At 46.0% G+C, this 16547-nt stretch overlaps 1 protein-coding gene across 3 annotated transcripts in view; it reads left to right on the top strand.

The window, feature by feature from the left end:
• Positions 1-16547, top strand: part of Palm2akap2 (PALM2 and AKAP2 fusion) — a 457063-nt gene that overhangs the window by 298383 nt on the left and 142133 nt on the right. The gene's annotated exons all lie outside the window — the stretch shown is intronic.

The following is a 16547-nucleotide window of genomic DNA, read 5'->3' as shown; positions in this document are numbered from 1 at the left end:
GCTTCTGATGTACAGGTGATCAAAATTAAAAAATAATCTTATTACGTTCCCTTTTTTATACAAAGGACATAATGTGCCGGGCATGGTGGTGTACACCTGTAATCTCAGCAGTTTGGGAGGCTGAAGCAAGAGGATCATGAGTTCAAAGCCAGCCTTAGCAACTAAGCAAGGCCCTGAGAAAATTAGCAAGACCCTGTCTCCAAATGGAAAATAAAAAGGGCTGGGGTATGGCTCAGTGGTTAAGCATCCCTGGGTTTAATTCCCAGTATCCAAAAAAAGGACATGATATTACATACACTATTGGGCACCTTCTTTTTATTATTATTTTTTAAATTAGTGACATTCTGAAGAGCTTTCCGTGTCAATACACATGAACTTGATTCACACACACACACACACACACACACATATAAATACACACATGTACACATATATATGTGAACACACACACATATATAAAAGAATAAAGTACACATGATGGAATATCTCGTTGGCAGTACACATCATGGCATCGTTCCATCATGCGGATATAAATATTCCTTATTTCATCTTCCAACTCTCTCTGCTTCACTGATAGTGCACTGTGGGGTCTGATCTCCCTGGGGGGTTTGGCTGTGTCCTAATGCATGTAGGGACCAGTCAGAACAATGTGGTGGCAAAGTCAGCCCCTAGACCAGGAGACACCCCTTGTTGCTAGGATATTCAGTTTGATCTGAGGCCAAGCACTGCAAGCTCTCGAGATACCCCCCAACAAGGTGTTTTGAATGAAACCATGAGCCAGGTACTTGGTGGCATCAGGAGATGATTTATACCAAAAAAAAAAACAACAATTATTTGTTGAATAAATCACCATAATTAACATCTTCTCAGTATCAAAAAGTGAAAAATTATTTAGGAACAAATAATTCTGATGGGATGCTAAAAATCCTCCTAAGGGGTAGATTGACTTCATCTTTCTTTTTAGTCTTGACCATTTTTTTGGAGCTAACTGTTCCATTGCCTTTGAAATCCTTAATCCCATGTATTCTTTTATTTCTTTGGTACCAGCAATTGAGTTCAGGGGTACTTAGCCACAGAGCCACATCCCCAGCCCTTTTTTTGTATTTTACTTAGAGACAGGGTCTCACTGAGTTGCTTAGGGCCTTGCTATGTTGCTGAGGCTGGCTCTGAACTCATGATCCTCCTGCCTCAGCCTCCTGAGCTGCTGGGATTACAGGTGTGTGCCACCACATTTGGCCTCCATGTATTCTTAATAACCCTATTGAGGTAGCTAAAATAAACTAATATTGTTAAATAGATCTCTACTCTCTTAAATGGATCTCTAAGTATCAAATACATTCCTGAAAAATCTCCTTGTAACCATTGCAATTTAAATGTTCACTTCCATAGAAAACTTACATCTTAAAGATGATATGAGGCTAAAGTTGTGGCTCAGTGGTAGAATGCTCGTCTAGCATGAGCCAAGCCCTAGGTTCTATCTGCAATTCTGCAAAAACAAACAAATGAACAAATAAATAAATTAAATAAATAACTTTGAGGTACTGGGAGTGTAGCTCAGTGGTGGTGCACCCACTCAGCATGCATGAACAAGAGGTCCTGGGTTCAAAAGATCTTATCATTGATGATGTAAGGTGGGTTCCATTAGTACTAAAGAATGTATGCTTTATAACTTTGGAAAATATATATGTTAACAGTTTAGAAAGCAGGAGACCTCTGTATATGATATTTCTGAACTAGGCATTTGCTATCTATATTGTGGTGAAATGTATTTGTGACTTTTTCCCCCATGTGAAATCTGCTTAATGGTCTTGTAAAACTCTCTTGAGTTTTCTTTTATCCTGCTACACACCTCCCAGTTAATTTGACACCTCTCTCTCCTCATTAAACTGGCTCCAATTGGTAATTCCTCATCGAATTCAAAAGAAATGTACGCCCACCCCCTGCCCTACACCAGAATCCAAATCCTAAAACAACCTTAGGTTGTACTTCAAAATACAAAGAAAGCTAATCTCTAATAAAGCCTGGGTATAATGTGTTACTTTAAATCAACACTTGAGAAATTCAATGGCATAAAACTGTGTGAAAGCTTAGGAGGGGGAGTGTATTTGATTAAATGTTATTAAATGTGTTTTCTTGAATTATTTTGCTACAGTTCATAGCAAACCCCCCAATTTTGCAGTAATTTTCTTGGCCTTGATTTTCTGATTGGTCTTCATTTAGCTGTCAAGGCTATGAATAGAATTCCATTTCACAGTGACCCTTAAAAGTGGAATTCTGAAAATAAAGGGCTGTAAGTGCCTCCTACCAAAAGATGCCTGCAGCCTTCCCATGTGATCTGAGTTGGGTAGGTTTCCTTTATGTCCAGTTTTCTCCTTCTCAACATTTTCTCTGATATCCAGACACACCCGGACAGTCTTCTCAACGCACTGGCCGCTCTGCCTTAGATTTTCTATTTCCCTTGTGTTTGTGCCAATTAAAACAGGCCTCAGGCTGTGCCTGTGAGATATTTTCGGAAATTCATTGTGTAAGAAATGTTGATGCACTCTCTCTGGAACTGTTTTCCTTAAGTCTTGTCCCCGTACTTCTTTCTAGTTCTTTCCTTGCTCTTCTTTGAAGTCTGTGCATGGTTTTTTGAAAAGATCCCTCATACGTTTTGGTTATTGCGATGGGTGATTGCATCAAAGCAAAGCTGCAAATCACAGGCATGGAATGACTAGTTCTAGAAGCATTTCCTAATGCACATGCCACCACTCCTCTGGAGACGTTTCTCTGCCATTTATGATGCTGTCTCCTTTCTCAGAAACTTCTTTTTATAGTGCTGTGGATTGAACCCAGAGCCTCGTGCATGTAAGCACACGCCGTACCACTGCGCTAGGCTCCTGCCCCTTGCCCTCTCTGAAACTTTAAAATAAACACTTCAATTTAAGTAATTATTTGTTAATTCCAGATACATTTACTAAATTTATTTACTCTAGGTATCCAAATATCTTTAGTGTTTTCCCTCCATCAAATTTGAAAATCCCACTTTAACCAATTTTATATAATAATTTTATGGGATGTTTCCTACAGCTCATCATCTTTTTTTTTTTTTTTTTTTTTTGGTCGTACTGAGTATTGAACCCAGGGCCTTGTGTTTCATGTGCTCTGCCACTGACTTACATCCCCCACCAAGCCCTTATCTTTTATTTTGAGACAGGGTCTTGCTAAGTTGCCCAGGCTAGCCTCAAACTTTTGACCCTCCTGCCTCGGTCTCCTAAGTAGCTGGGATTTCAAGCGTGCACAACCGTGCCTGACTTTCTCTACTAAGTAAGTCCAAGTTATAAAACTCTTCTCTGTAGGCTGGGAAAGTAGTGCCATGATGGAAAACTAGCCTTGTGTACACGAGGCCCTGGTTTTAGTCCCCAGCTTGGAAGGAAGGAAGGGAAAGGAAAGAAAGGAAGAAGGGAGGGAAAGAAGGTTTTCCTCATAAGATGTTAAAATTTAAAAGCAGGGGAATGAAGGAGAAAGAGAGTAAGTGAGGAAGGGAAGGGTAATTGAGTTCAGGGAGCAAAGAGGTAGAGGGGTGTGTGGGGAGGTAGAGGGGTGTGTGGGGAGGTAAAGAATTCTGGATACTTTGGGACTGAAGGACAGATTGAGTCTGCAGCAAAAAAAGAGCGCCCCTTGGCGTGCCCCAGTGCCCCTCCCGGCAGGCCCCTCTACTCACCTTATCTGAACACCAGGTTGTGCTTCTGGCCATCTGGCCCCTTGGTGACTGGAAAGGCGAACAGTGGAGGTCATCTACTGGTAGCTCATCACCAATGTTCTCCAACTCCCTTTTTCTATCTGGTTACACTCACTGCTTTCCAAAGTCCCTGTCTTGTGGTCAAACTAGTACAAGTGCTGTCTCAGGCTGTCACGCTCTGGTAATATTGCCCCCAAATTCCATTTGCTTTGAATACACACTTTCTTCGGAAGGGTATACCTTAATCAAAAATTATGCCTGTAGGGGCTGGGGTTGTGGCTCCGTGGTAGAGTGCTTGCCTAGCACACATGAAGCACTGGGTTTGATCCTCAGCACCACATAAATGTAAAAAGATATTGTGTCCACCTAAAACTTTAAGAATAAATATTTTTTAAAAAAATATGCCTGTAATCCCAGGCTCTGGAGGAAGATCGCAAGTTCAAAGCCAGGCTCAATAACTTAACAAGGACCTAAGCAACTCAGCAAGACCCTGTCTCTAAAATAAAATATTAAAAAGGACTGGGGATGTGGCTCAGTGGTTAAGTACCTCTGAATTCAGTCCCCACTTAAAAAATAAATAAAGGGCTGGGGATGTGGCTCAAGCGGTAACAAAGTGGTCGCCTGGCATGCGTGGGGCGTTGGGTTCGATCCTCAGCACCACATAAAAATAAAATAAAGATGTTGTGTCCACCAAAAACTGAAAAATAAATATTTAAAAAATTCTCTCTCTCTCTTTAAAAAATAAATACATAATAAATAATAAAGCATCTTTCTTTAATATTTATCACTCCTAATAGGTTATCTTCAGCACATTATTCTGGTAAGAGATCCTTCTCAGGGGTGCTTACTGCTCCTGGCGATAACATGAAGGACGGAGAGAGCTCTGTGAGCCAGTCTCCACCGGTGGTGTGCAAACGCCTAGAGAAGCCCTGCAGACATATTGCCAGTCCAGTCCAGTCCACCCTTCCCTGTCCTGCTGAGGTTGTAAGTCAGTGGGCTGCCCCTTCACACGTCAGCACGGCGGGCACCATGTGCCCACAGAAGCACTTTCTTTCCGTAAGTGACACTATATGTGAGACTACCCCAGATTGACCCCAATCTAAAGGTGAGCCCTGAGGGACAGTGCTACAAGGCACTCAGGTGCAGGAGGGTCCTTTGGAGACAGTGACACTGGCAGAAATTGGCACCTTTGTCAGAGCACCTTGACTTTTGCTCCCTGTGAGATCAGCATGAACCCCCATCCTGGAATTCTGTGTTCATGTTTTACTCTTGGAGAAAGGATAAGACAGTAACATTGACAGGCTTTCTCTGTATTTTCCAAATTTCCCCTCAGTGCTGAGGGATTTGTTTTCAACTAATGTGGGACTTTATCTTTGGCTGGTGGGGACTTTCTCAGTGAAGCTCCAGGACATGGGCTCCCTGAGGGCATTTATCTCTCACTTCTGTTCTGACTGTAGGGACTGGGAACGCAGCCCCAGGAGGGGCTGCTCTGAGAGGGACGTCCCTGCTGCCTTTTGAAAACCTCTGTGTGTCTCCCACTTTTGCCTCTTCCTCTGAGAGTTGGTCATTGCAGTTTTAACTCTCACCATGTTTCCTTAACATTTTGAATGGAAGGTGGCACTCTGGGGGACCATCAGAGGGAGCAGCCACTCTCCTAATGCTGGCTGCAGTCCATCCCCAAGCTTTGTTAGCCCGAAGATGCTAAAGGGCCTTGTTCAGCCTGGTGGCCAGTGGAGAAGCAGCCCACAGCTCTATGGCTGTAGCCACCAGACTCCAAGAGGCACCAGGATGGTGAATGTCCTAGGCACCTAAGCAAACAGAGGTCTCCGTCAGGACATGGCTGAAGCCTAGACTATTCCTACGCCACTCTGTGAACAAACAAAAGACGTGTGTTTGACTCCAGAAGGCCGAGCTGGGGACTAGTAGTTGCATGGAGTTAAATTTTAGCTTAATATCAAGATGTACATTGGGACATGAAAACTGCTAAAAAAGAGAATAGATTGAAACAGGTGACTTAAAACAACCCTGTTTTCTAGGTTGGTATTTTTGCTCTCCTACTTCTGGAGGCTGGAATTCAAGATCAAGGTGTTTTTAGGGCTGTGCTGTCTCTGAAGTCTCTAGGGGTAGATCCTCTGTGGCCTCTCTCAGCTTCTGGTGGCCCCAAAGCATTGTGTAGCTCGAGGCAGCCTCGCTCCAGGCTCTGCCTGGGTCTACAGAGGGCCGTCTTCCCCGGGCTGCCTCTCTCTCGCCTTACCACCCCTACCTTAAATTGGTTCCATCTTCAAAGACCCTATTTTCACATAAGGTCATATTCTTAGATTCTCAGGGTAAGGACTTTAATTTCACCCATAACAGGCTGCCTCTATGGAAGTGAATTCCTATCCCTGGAAGTGGGCAAATAGAAATTCCTTTTCATTTTTTTTCCCCCTCCAGTCCTGGGGATTGAACTCAGGGATGCTCTACCACTGACCTCCATCCCCAGCCCTTTCTATTATTTTTTTTGTTTTGTTTTGAGACAGGGTTTTGCTAAGTTCCTTGTCCTGAGACTGGCCTCAAACTTGCAGTCCTCCTGCTTCAACCTCCTGAGTCCTGGGGTTACAGGAGTGTACCTGCCAAGCTAAGAATTGGAATTTTTCATGATGCTTAAATTGAAATAGAGAATGAGGGCTGGGGTTGTGGCTCAGTGGTAGAGCGCTGACCTAGCATATGTGAGGCACTGGGTTTGAGCCTCAGCACCACATATAAATAAATAAAAATAAAGTTCTATCAACAACTAAAAAAAATGAAATTTAATTAAAAAATTTTAAATAGAGAATGAAATTTGATGACTTTTAGTATTTCTTCCTCTTTTTCCTCTTCTTCTCTTCCTCCTTCACCTCCTCCTCTTCCTTCTTTTTAAAAAATCTTTGCCTTACTGGCGATGGGCTAGGCAAGCGCTGTACCACTGAGCTACACCCCCAGCCCCCAGCAGCTCTCCTGACCATTCGTATTTCCTGATGCTCTAAGTCCCGTTGTAAACACTCTAGCAACTCTTAGGACCATTTTTGGTGCAATGTCACATGCACAGAAACTCAGTCCCACTCAGAATCTGCCAAAGGAGACCAATCTTTCCCTTTGATCCCTGAAGAACATCAGTGGAGATCCCCTTTTCTGTCCCCTGCAGCTTCCCCTCTTGCAGGTCTCCTTTCGTTGTTGTGCTTTGGGTCACAGCTGACAGAATGTTAATTCAAAGTGGCTTTAAAAAAAAATCACATTTCCTCCCCTGGATGCAGTAGTGCATGCCTGTAATCCCAGTGGCTCAGGAGGCAGAGGCAGGAGGATCGCCAGCCTCAGCAACTTGGTGAGGCCTTAAGCAACTTAATGGAACTCTTTTTCAAAGTTAAAAAAAAAATAAAATAAAAAGAGCTGGGGATGTGGCTCAGTGGTCAAGCGCCCCTGAGTTCAATCTCTTTGGGTCAGCTCTGTCCCTTTCACCTCACTACATTTGCCAGTGGAATTTTGACCACCTCCTGAGGAAGGAATTGAGCCTTATGTGAGTTGAATGGACTAGGAAAGGAGGACAGTATCCAAAGGGAAACAGGCAAGGGAGGGCGCTTTTAGCAGGATATGAGGAATCCAATGGCCCAAACCACCTCTGCACACCAATTCTCTCTCCTCCTCCTCTTGCTCCCCACCCCCTCCCTCTTCTTCCTCCTCTCTCCCTAACCAGGCAGCTTTGCATTTGTTCCCCTCCCTCCTTCCTCTCACCTTCTCTCCCTACTGATTTCCCCAATTTTGTATTAAAAAAGCCGAGCTACTGGGCTGGGAAATACTCTTTAAAGGGCCTGGAAGGGAGAGAAATGAAGCGGATGCTGGGTGCTTTCAGCAGCCGAGAGGAGGAGGGAGGGAGCTCACATTAATCATTTTTCCCCATCATTTATCAAATCACCAGAGTCAGCCTCTATTATTTTGAATTTGTGCGTATTTTTAAAAGTTTGCACCTGTGCCCAGGAAAGACATGAACTTGCACATGGCAGTGAAGGAAGGATGGGGGTGCCAGTACTCTGGCTCTAAGTTGTGGGTTCCTCCCAAAGGTCTCCTGGAACTGTCTGTGCCTCTGCTCCCGGACTACGCCAGTGGGTCAAGCCCGACTCCCAAAGGTGACTTGAAGCTTGAGAATCATCAGATTTCCAATGGCTCAAGCATTCTGGAATTCAAAACAACTCTGGGTCATAAAACATAAAGACTAACTTTTATCTTTTATTCTTTTGCCTTCAGCACAATCAGTCCCATGGCAGCTTCAACTCAAATGCTTTAAACAGACCACCCCTGCCCCCAGCACAATTAGCCTGCTAAGAGCATTAGTGTCCCAGCCAAGGGACTTGGTCCTGTGTCTGGAATCCACCCTGACCACATCCTGCTTTCCTATCCTCTATCACTGATCTTGCTTGTCTCTCTGTTGTGACTCCCATCTGCCAATCCCCACCCACAGGCTTTGTAAGCTAGCTGCTGGTACTCACACCCCGACTCTCTGGGGGTGCCCCTTCCTTAGGCTCCTTACTCCCAGACCCTGAGGGGAGACTCTGATCCGGAGCCCTGCCCTGGTCCTGGTTCTGCAGGTTGACCTCTACCCACTTCTCTTAGCTGCAAGTCAAGGACTGTCCTGTTTTATACCCTGACCTGAGGGTATCAGGTGAATTCATTTATTAGGCCTGCCTTAATAATATACTGCAGCGTCTATAAGGAAGAAAGCTGCCACTTATAACTTCTGGGCTGAGGATTACCCTCAGACCCTTCCTGAACTTTCCAGGGGGTTCTTTAAAAATATTCTTTTTCTGTTTCTCCTTGATTGAGGTAGGTTTTCTGAATGGCGGGGAAGCTCCTCACAGGTCATCTAACACCTCTAAAATGCCACACCCACCCCCCAAGAGCAGCAGAGGAAGCTCTGGCAGGACTCCCAGAACTCAGGGCGGAAATGTAACATCCTGGCCACCTACCCCTGGGAGGCCTTGCTCAGGGAGGGAAGGAAGGGGACTGAGCAGCTGGAAATGGGATGGCCCGGAGAAAACCGCCTCCCACACTGGCTGTCTGCTTAGCTCCCTGCAGGCTGCTCAGCAGCTGGGTCTTTCCACCTGGGGGCCCCATGGCTGGTGCACCACAGATGCGAGGTGTGTGGCTGAAGAGGGAGCGCTGTGACCAACGCTGCATTTCTGAAAAAATGATGCTGGTCATGAGGGGGGGACAGATCTGAGCTGGGGGTCCTCACAGTGGGGATGGAGAGAGGCACGGGGGGGAGCCTGCAGAGCCCAGCTTCTTCATGTCCCTTCAGGTCCTTCGGCACAGTGGCACCCTTTCCAGGACAAGAGAGGGAACATCATAGCACACCAACTGGGTGGTTGACCCTTCAGAGTCCAGAGCCCTAAATAGGCCCCCATCACCGCCTTCCATTCTGTTTTAATTATGTACTGGTGGACATGTCTTCTCTGAAGGGAGATTGGGTCCAAGATGGTAGCTTGGGTTTTTGTTTAATTTCATATCACATATTTAGGGAACACATAGCAAGGGTCTTTCCAGCCTAGTGAAATCTGGTTGACAACCCTAACGGTCAGATTGTGTGGAAAATATAACTAGAGCCTTTGTCGGACCTGGGAAGGGCCCCTCCCCACTACATGATAATAACTACAGAATAACTTGAGAATGAAACCAGGTTGTTGTTTTTTTGTTGTTGTTTTGTTTTGTTTTGTTTTTGTTTTTGTTTTTGTTTTGCGGGGAGATACTGGGGATTTAACTCAGGGTCACTCAAACACTGAGCCACATCCCCAGTCCTGTTTGGTATTTTATTTAGAGACAGGGTCTCACTGAGTTGCTTAGCACCTCACTTTTGCTGAGGCTGGCTTTGAACTCGCGATCCTCGTGCCTCAGCCTCCTGATCTGCTGGGATTACAGGCGTGCGCCACTGCACTCGGCTGAAACCAGGTCTTAAGCTGTTAGTTTTCTAACTCCTGAGTCAGGACCCTATTTGGGAACAGTCCCTTGAGTTGCTGTTAGTAGGTACAGTTGCCTAAAAAGTCTTTCATTTCTGGGGACCGGCTCAGACCAGCCCAAACAAACCATCTTCAAAATTAGTTTGGGCCACAAGGGTCTTATAAAACTCATTTCAAACTGCACCAGGATCCTCTTCTGCTCTCATTTTCATGGAATTGGAGTCTGCTTTCCTCTTCCTAAACAGAAGGAAGCTTGAAATGCACTTCTGAGTCTAGGACAGGCGATAACACACCCAGTTTTTTGACCCACTCTCAGATGCTGTGACAAAGAAGAACCATAGAAAGAGAAAGGTAAAAAAGCTGCATTGATAACTTCTGGGCTGATGATTACCCTCAGACCCTTCCTTTCTTTTCTCCTTCAAGGGAGGCCCGAGACTCCTGGGCAGACAGCGGTACCTGGAAAACTGTTACAGGCTCATGCCCAGATATGTGCAGTGTGTGCTTGCACACGTGGCTATGTGTATGGGCTAGGCACGTGTGCGTGTGTGCATCTGTATGTGATACACGAGAGTGCATAGGAGTGTCTGTGCACATGTGTACACATAGGAGCATTTGTACATGAAGGCCAGGAACACTTGCGCAAGTCTGCTTTATCTCCAGAGGAGTGTTCCCTCTGGTCCTTCTAACCAAGGCCACATCCATTTGCAGAGTGCTTTGGGGCAGTGAGTTGCAGCATAAGTAGCCGAGTGAGACAGCCTCATCCAGATCCCAGATCTACACCTTACTCATGTGTTCTTGGCCAAATGGTGTACCTCTCAAAGCCTTGTTTTTGCCATCTGGAAAATGAGCATTTAAAATAGTGCCTGCACTTCACCTGGAAATTTTTAAATTATTATTAATGAGATAATATGTGTGAAATACGGCACAAGGAGGAGCACAGGATAAGCACTCGAGAAACGAAAGCTGACGGTAGGCATGGTGGTGCACGCTGTAATCCCAGCAACTCAGGAGGTGGAGGCAGGGGATTGCAAGTGTCAAGCCAGCCTCAGCAACTTAGCAAGACTCTGTCTCAAAGTAAAAAAATAAATGGGGCTGGATTTGATCCCCAGTAATGAGAAAAAGAAAAGAAGAGGTGGAGGGAAGGGAAGGAAGGAAGGAAGGAAGGAGGGAGGGAGGGAGAAGGAAGGAGAAAAGAAATGCTAGCTATTATTTTGATGATTCCTTTTTAACTCATGGTTGCAAAGAGAGGCTCAGAAGGAAACAGCTGGCTGTTTTCTAGCCCTGGGTGCTATAGGGTTTCACTTTTTCTCCTGTGAGGCCTCTGGCTCTTTGGGGGGTTTCTAAACCCAAGTTGGAGGTCTGAGGCTCTGGGTGCTTTCATATTCTTCCTCATCTTTTATCTCTCAGAAGTCCGGCTGCTCAGGTTACCTCGCGCCACTAGACTGTCCTGGGATCCCCAGGGACCCTGTGTTTGGGCTGTCTTTGCTTCACAGGAGAACTGCCCAGATCCTACTTGATATCCAGCAGCCCCAGGATCCCCCAGGCTAAATCACAGGGGACTAGGTCTGGGGCCAGTCGTGGGCAGCTCGAGGGGTCCCACCCAAAACCTTCCTTTGACCTGGGCCTTGTGAGCTCAGATGTCAGCCAAGTGGGAATCTCAGGGAAGAAAGACCCCCCTCTGGGAATCTTCTTCATTCAATTGTGCCCTCAAGGCTTGCTGTCCCATCTCCAAAAACAAATAGAACACTCATCTTTTGGGTTGTTGTGAAGTAGTTCGGGGTCAAATAGCCAGAGTTTAGAGCGTTTGGGATTTAAATATTGATTCCACCCCTCACTTCCTCAGTGGTTCTAGCCTTTTTTTTTTGGTAGTGGCCAGGGCCTTGTGCATGCAAGGCAAGCACTTTACCAACTGAGCTATACCCCCATACTCCCTGATTCTAGCTTTTTTAAGTCTCAGTTTAAATGGGGATAGGATACTATTGTGCCTGCCTTGTGTGATTGCATAAGGATTGAATGAGACACCTCCCACACAGGCCTGGTGCTTGGCCCACTGTCTGTCCTCAGTACTGTTTCGCTTCACTATTACTAAGATGGCAGCCACATTGCATAGAGAGAGCAGTGGGCTTGGGAAGTCATGGAGGCACACTTGGCCAGACATTGAGGTTTTTTCTCTGTGCATCTTTGGGATCTCTGAACATGCCTCCTCATAGGCACCCAGAGAGGCTTCCCTGACTCAAGGAGGTCTAGATAGAAGGCGGAATCCAATGCCTTCCAAGTGAGTTTGAGGAAAATTCCTTGTCATACAAAGGTGGACCTCTTTCCCAAAGAGCTCTCCTGGGGGAGGGGGGAATGTCCCTGCCACCATTGCTTCTAGAGTCCTCTGGGTCTGGCCTTCTATTTGTCCCAAGTAAAAGAAAGCTGGGGCTCTGGGTCAAGTATGAGCCACTACCTGGAGTAGGGTGGATTGGGGCAGGATGACACCCTGCCCTTCTCCTCCAAAGCCCTGGGCAGGGCTTCCCATCCAGAGGAAGCAGGCCCCATCAGCTTATCCTTGGGTGGAGTTTCCCGAAGGCAACTGTTTAAAGGCAAAACATTGTTCCCAAGTTCCGCTGGGTTTTCATATCCACCCTGCTGAGAACTCCTCCAAGAACAAAGTGAGATTTTAAAAAGCCCACGGAGTTACTTGGAGCCAAAGCCAATTAAAAGGAAGAGAAATATCTGGCCCGGTCTCAATTCCAAGGTTGTCTGTGCCTAGATAAGAGCAGGGAGAAACCGTGGGACACAGACCCCAGCCCGGTTCTTTCTATTGTGTTCAGACAAAATACTTTCACAATGGGCCAATATTTTGTCTGTAAAATGGGTTGATAAAGTTTGGGCTCCAGAAAGAAGCCTGGTATAGGGAAGACAAGACGACATTCTTGTCCCTTTTGGTCCCAGCTTCGCAGCTACTGCCTGTGAGACCTTGACAAGTTCTTGTCCACCTCAGAGCCTCGCTTCTTTTAAGGAAACACACAAGCTGGGCTCTAGCCATCCTTGCAGTCCACAGCTGTGTCAAGGTCATGGCTGGGGGGTGGGGGGTTGAGATGGGTATGAAGAGGAGGACGTGCAGAATGGATCCGAAGGATGGAAGCCTGAGGCTTCCAGAAAGTCCAAGCAAACAAAGCTGTGCACTCGTAGTGACATCCTCTGTTCTGTTCATCAGCCAGGCTACGTGGATCATAACTGTTTGTCATTCAAATTTTAAGACAGCTGCCACATAAGCATGGCTCTGTAAGGTGGTGAGAAAAATGACCAGGGAAAGGCCACGTGGAGGCCAAGGGGCACTCATCACTGTACAAGAAACTTCTACCCTAAAGAGAAAGTGGCGTAGGTGATCTCAGCTTCCTTCCACTCCAGTTCAATGTGGGAAATATATAATGAGCCCCTACTGTGTGCTGGACCCACTGTGCTGACTGGGGCTGAGGTGGGCCTAGAGCTGGGGCTGGTGAATGAACAGCCCTGTCTTCAAAGCATTCAGGGTCTCCCTACCCAGATGGTTTATGTCTGCTGACTACATCTCCATGTGGTTCCTTCTCTGGGTCCCTTGCTGGTCCTGGAGCACAGGTCCAACCACAGCCTGTTATTTCTTCAATCTAGACTGGATAACTGAGACATGGGACTTGCCTCCATGGCCTTCCCCTTTCCCCTTTAGATTCCTCCTTTTTCCTTTGAGTACTGTCAAGATCCTGTCTCCCAAACCTGGCTGCCCCAAACCAATAATTCTCATTTAACAGACACTTGGAGGAAACTAACTATATCAGGCCTGGTCTCTGCCCACGGGTGTTTACAGCCCAGTCAATAAGGGCCCACTGACACAGCCTTGATCAGCAAACACTTGTGGACACACTTAGGGCTCTCTCTGCCCAGGTTTTATTTAGTTCCTACAAGTGGGGCTAATGACCAGCATTGTGAGTTCCCTGTGACCACGGAGGCTTAAGATGTCACTCTGGGATGAGCTAAGACCCCACAGTGGAAGAACTTTCCCTAGAGGCAAGACTGAATTCCAGTACCACCTGGGTACTTAACTTCTATGCCTTCAAGGATATATTTCTAACTAAATAAATGAGAAAAATAGAGAAGAAAAATAGGAATTGAAAATGAAATTCTGCATGCTGTTCCAATCTATGTGTGTGTCCTTTTGTGACTGACCCTACTGATGGTCATCAACCTCCCCAATTCTTTCTTGCTGGCCAGGATCCTGTTTTGTCCCTTTGTTCATCGTCCAGGTTTCCCATGTGTTCAGAGAAAGTTGAGACCCTCCCCAACCATGGGGCATCTTGATTAGTTAACCTTCAAGACAACTTTGATAATTCTGTGCTCTTTTTCCATGAATGATTTAGGAATAGGGTTTTGGCTTTTTGTTTTTGTTTTTATTTTTGAGATGGGATCACTGTGTTGTGAGTTGGCCCCTGAGCTTAAGAGATCTTTCTGCCTCAGTCTCCCAAGTAGCTGGGGCTACAGGTAAATACCACTGTGTCAGGTTTATGTGCATTTTGACCAATGGAATTTTGGGGGTCAGATTGAATGAGTGTTTGGGTGCGGGTGCTTTTGTGGAAGGCATCTTTACTCTTAAAAATAGGTAAAGGAGCTGGGCATGGTGGCACATGCCTGTAATCCCAGTGGCTTTGGAAGCTAAAGCAAGAGGATCATGAGTTCAAAGTCAGCCTCAGCAACTTAGCAAGGCTCTAAGCAACTTAATGAGGCCCTGTCTCAAAAACTGGGGATGTGGCTCAGTGGCTAAGCACTTTTGGGTTTGATCCATAGTTTGGGGAAAAAAAAAAAAAAAAAACAAGTAAGGGAAGAGAATCAGAGAATCATCCCTTTTCCTGCTTCTGGACATTATTTTGATGCATGGAATGGCAGTGTCCATTTTGGTATCATAGAGGAAAGACAAGAGAATTACAGAGGTCAGCTGAGGCCACTGGACCACTGAATTAGCCACGTGCCACCCTGTCTTTGGACTTCTTGTTCCATGAACCAATCAGTCCTCTGCTGTTTAAGGCACCATTAAATGGTCTTTATATTTCCTGTGACCAAAAGCATCCTCAACAATGTACCCCAGTATGAGGGCAACTAGAGAGATGCTAATCTGCGGTTCCCACAGTTGGGCTCAGCTCCTGTGTCTCTCACAGCCTGAGTGTCAACAAACCATGCGAAATCTCGAGTTTGGAGATGTGTATTTTTCATACAACGTGATCCCGCATACAAGCCAACAGCAGCATCTGGTCCATAACAGAAGAAGGAGGTCTGTTTTGAGACTAGAACAAACAGTGACTCCACTGGGCGCACTGATGATGCTCGTGGGAGACTTAAGGAATGTTCAGGGCGGTTTTGCTCATGCAGCCTTTTGCCTTTTGTCTACAGAAACTAAACCCTTCATGGGATGCACATGGACTGTGCAGTGGAAGCAGAGAGTGGTCCCCAAGGAGAAGGAAGTAGGGACCATTGTAACCTGATTGAAGAGATAAAGCTTAAATGGCCGGATAGAGCTCAGCAGATTAATCCAGAGACCTCTCTATAATGGGAGCTGGAGGCTGATGGAGAAGGCTAGTCTAGGAGGGTTCCTTCCTCTCAAAAGTAGGGTCTAGGTTATGCTCTGTCATGAACAACTCCCAATCCCATGCTTTAAAACAGTGAAGCTTTAGTCCCCACTCATCCTCCATGCCCATTTGTGGGCTGGCTGTCATTACCCTATTCCTAGGACTTTGGCTCAGAATTGCCATTATCAGCTGGACACCTGTAATCCCAGGCTCAGGAGCCAGAGGCAGAAAGATGGAGAATTCAAAGCCAGCTTCAGCAGCTTAGCAAGGCCCTAAGTAACTCAGCAAGATCTTGTCTCTAAATAGTAAAATATATATATAAAAAAGGGCTGGGGTGCTGGGGCTATAGCTCAGTTGGTAGAGTGCTTGCCTTGCATGCACAAGGTCCTGAGTTCAATTCCTAGCACCACAAAAGGTGGGGAGGGGGCGCACTGGGATGTGGCTCAGTGCCAAAGCACCCCTGGGTTCAATCCCTGATACCAAAAGAATAATAATAATAGGTATTACTACTACCCAGCTAAGCATGGTGGTGCACACCTGAAAACCCAGCAACTTGGGAGGCTGAGGCAGGATGATCACAAGTTTGAGGCCAGCCTCAGCAATTTAGCAAGGCCGTCCCCCTGCCTCAGCGTCCTGAGTCACTAGGATTAGAGGCCTGAGCTACCACACCTGGCTCAAAGTGCCCTCTGGTACATTCAGGTCCATTCACAATTTCTTTTCTTTTTGTCTTATTATGCTTTCACCCAGTGACAGACAACTGGCGATTCTAGGGAATCTGAGTATAACTGCTTCCATCCCATGCAGGGCTTCCCTCTCCTCCTGGGCCAATTCTTTATTTTTATAATAACTAGGATCAAGGGCTGGGGATGTGGCTCAAGTGGTAGCACGCTCGCCTGGCATGCTGCAGCCCGGGTTCAATCCTCAGCAGCACATACAAAGAAAGATGTTGTGTCCACCAAAAACTAAAAAAATAATAAATAAATAATAGAATTCTCTCTCTCTCTCTCTCTCTCTCTCTCTCTCTCTCTCTCTCTCTCTCTCTCAAAAAATAAATAAATAAATAACTAAATAACCAGGATCAAAATAAGAATGCCCTCAGTCGATGCCCCTCCAGGCCTCCTTAGCCGCCTTGCTGTCTTCGCTGTTCAGTCAGTGTGACATTCTGTCTGCTCTTGTTCAAACTCACAAGCTATTTTGTCTATAGATTTCTACACTCCATCCTGTGGCGACCTGCCCTCAGCCAAACCAGTCTCCCTGCAGATCCTTCTGTGTGTCCCTGCTTCT

The sequence above is a fragment of the Callospermophilus lateralis genome, chromosome 2, assembly GCF_048772815.1.
Source record: "Callospermophilus lateralis isolate mCalLat2 chromosome 2, mCalLat2.hap1, whole genome shotgun sequence".
NCBI lineage: Eukaryota > Metazoa > Chordata > Mammalia > Rodentia > Sciuridae > Callospermophilus > Callospermophilus lateralis.
This window is presented reverse-complemented; position numbering and strand designations above follow the sequence as displayed.